Below are 3,124 nucleotides of genomic sequence, written 5' to 3' on the forward strand. Positions count from 1 at the left end.
TGAGAAGTCGTCGACTGGTGTTTTACCGTGGTGAAAACCAAAAGATTCCCCGCTCCCTCCGCCTTCCCGTAGATTGCATTGCCTTTCAGCCGTTTTGCCCCCTTTGCTTCCTCTCCCCATTGCTTCTACCTGGTGCCATGGCGGCGTAGCAGATCACGGAGTCCGAGGTGAGGCGCCTGACACAGGAGCTCCATGCCAAGGATGAGGAGCTTAGGGCCAAGGACGTGGAGCTCCGTGAGCTCAAGGAGGAGAGGAGTGCCATGCTCCTCTGTTATGTGCGGGAGTTCACGGAGCTTCAAAAGCGGCAGACGTCCACCACAAAGATGCTCGAGGCGTCGGCGGCGTTGCTGCAGAAAGCAGGAGATACGATAGGCCGTGAGGGGAGCTGGCTGGAGCGCGAGCGGGCCGATCGTGACGAGGTCCAGGATCGCCTCAGCCACTTCATGAACCAAGTTGCCATGCACGTGCTGCGGCTGCGCGATGCCTACCGTCGTGCCAGTGCGATGATGGCAGCCGTCGGGCTAAACCCGTTCGACCACCCGGTCGACTTCAACGAGTTGCGGCATCCTGACCCGGTCGACTTCAAAAAGTACCATTGAAGTATATTATAGATAGACACTACTTCAGGAACGCTCTCAGGGCCGCCGGCCACTGACCTCACCCTGCTGCTATAACCGCACCAGTGGCAGGCGCCCGCCCTCCATTAATCATGTGCTAGCTTTGGCGGGCGGCTCCGTGCGCCTAGGGCTGGGCGTTCAGTTTACCCGAACCGTTCGGATCGGTTCCTCGGTCTATTTCAAATTTCGGTTTTGCCAAAATGTTGACCGATCGGTCAGTAGAAAATAAGCTAACCGAAGATTAGCTGCACCGAAATTTCGGTTCGGTCGTCGGTTCTACCGAACACCACCAAGATATATTAAAATAGCAGACGTAATCGCTGTCTCCATTCTGAATGTACAGTACCCGTACTAGCAGCAGGAACCTCCATAGTTTATTCTGGTGTATAGTGTGTGTAGCTCTGCGTACTACTCTACCTACTAGTACTAGTAAAGGCTAGCGTCCATGGGGCTACTCCCTCCTATTGATTATTGATTGTCCCGAAGCAAAACATTACTACGTAAAATTACTAGTAGTACTACTATACCGTGTGTAGCGACCAGACCTCAAACAGTCTGTGCTCTGTGCTTTAGTGTCATCCCTGGATCAGTAATGCTGACACGCACAGTACAAATGGAGTATTTATAACAGAGTAGCAATCACACACTTATTACAACGAGTATCTCAAAAGAGCAATAAGTATGACAAATATGGCTTAAGGCCATCTAAAACGATAACAGCGGAAGACATGGAAGATAAGTGAGTCCATCAACTCCAACGGCATCACTGAGTATAAGACCACGACCTAAGGCACCTTACTCGTCGTCTGAAAAGTCTGCAACATGAAACGTTGCAGCCCGAAAACGGGTCAGCACATGGAATATGCTGGCAATGTAACACATAGAGAGTAATGAACAGAATAATTCTATACTACATGCATATATGGCTGGTAGAAGGCTCTATGGTTACAGTTTTTGCGAAAAGCCAATTTTTCCCTACTGCAAAAGAATAAATTTTATTTAACGATCATGGTGGTTGTTAAACATTGAGAATGGTTGACAGCATTCTCAATCCAAATTAAGTATCATCATCAAAACCCAACAAAATTAATTAAACTAACATGGTGAGATTCACATGATAATCCAAGTACTAGATACTCAAGATGTCCATAACCGGGGACACGGCTAACCATGATTAGTTTATACACTCTGCAGAGGTTTGCGCACTTTTCCCCACAAGACTCGATCGCCTCCGCTTGATTCTCGCACTACATGATGTTTGAGAAACGGATGACCGAGACACAGTCTTCTATAAACAATAACTCTTTACTCCGGGTGGACAGTTACACCTACTTTCCCCTACATCTGCTAGCCCACCTCTTCAAGAGATCATGTAACCTACTCAACTATGCTAGAGCCCATAATAGCTTGTGGCTGCACATGGAAGTTTCTAGCATGAATAATCTCATGATCCCTTTGAGCCTGGGTGGCGGTCCTTAGAAAAACAGGCAACACTGGATTCCCCAGGTGCCTCAATCCACCCAGATTTGTGTTTTAGTTGCCACCTTAAGTAAACCATTAATTAACAATCTCACATCTGTCATGGATACACTCACCCAATCCACGTCTACTGGCATACAATAGCAATATAAGCAAACGTAGAAGTAACTCCCAAAGGTTTGATATTAAAACAGGGCAATAGGTACTACCTCATCTACTTCCCGATTCCCATAGTTTAAATCAGATCCTAACCATGCAATGTTTGAGGGTTTATCTAATGCAATAAAATTGGGTAGTAAAGAGGTATGATCAAAGTGTTACTTGCCTTGCCTATGATCCGTGAAACTTAGAGATTCGAAGTACCAAGCGGCGCACTCCGGGTACTCTATCGCAAACAAACAAGCATACAATAAGCACTCATCTAATGCACAGGTAAAACTCAAATAAAGATCTAACCAGAAAGTTCAACTTAAGAACTCCGGTTTGCAAAAAGAATCAAATCAAATGAAGCAACGAAAGTCAAACGGCGAAAGAAACAAGCTTCGTTTACTAATCTGGATCTAAGTCAAATTTTACAGTAGCAAAAACTTGTTTGAGTAGGTTAAACGCAAAGAGAATTTCGAGACGAAACTCTAGGCGCTTGAATCGCCTGATTCCGATAAACGAGCGAAAAGATAAACTAAAACGAAAATCAGATCAGAAATCACGATCTGGAATAATCACGGAAAATCCGAGAAAAATAAAACTGACGAACAGTTAAATGAACGGACGTTCGTTAACTACGACTAACTGGCGAACACGTTCGTTAAAACGAATGGATCGGCGAACGTTCACTAACTAACTAAACCAAAAAAATAAACCGATCTAATAGGAATAAAACCTAGGGTTTCGGAAAAAAATAAACCGAAGCGGTTTAAAAAAAACCGGCACGGCGACGGCGGCTTCGGTTATACCTCGGCGAGGTATTCCGGAGGGCGGGACGGGGCTCCGGCGGGGTCTTCGGGGTGCGGCGGGGCTCGGGGAGGCGA

The sequence above is a fragment of the Triticum aestivum genome, chromosome 6D, assembly GCF_018294505.1.
Source record: "Triticum aestivum cultivar Chinese Spring chromosome 6D, IWGSC CS RefSeq v2.1, whole genome shotgun sequence".
Lineage (NCBI taxonomy): Eukaryota > Viridiplantae > Streptophyta > Magnoliopsida > Poales > Poaceae > Triticum > Triticum aestivum.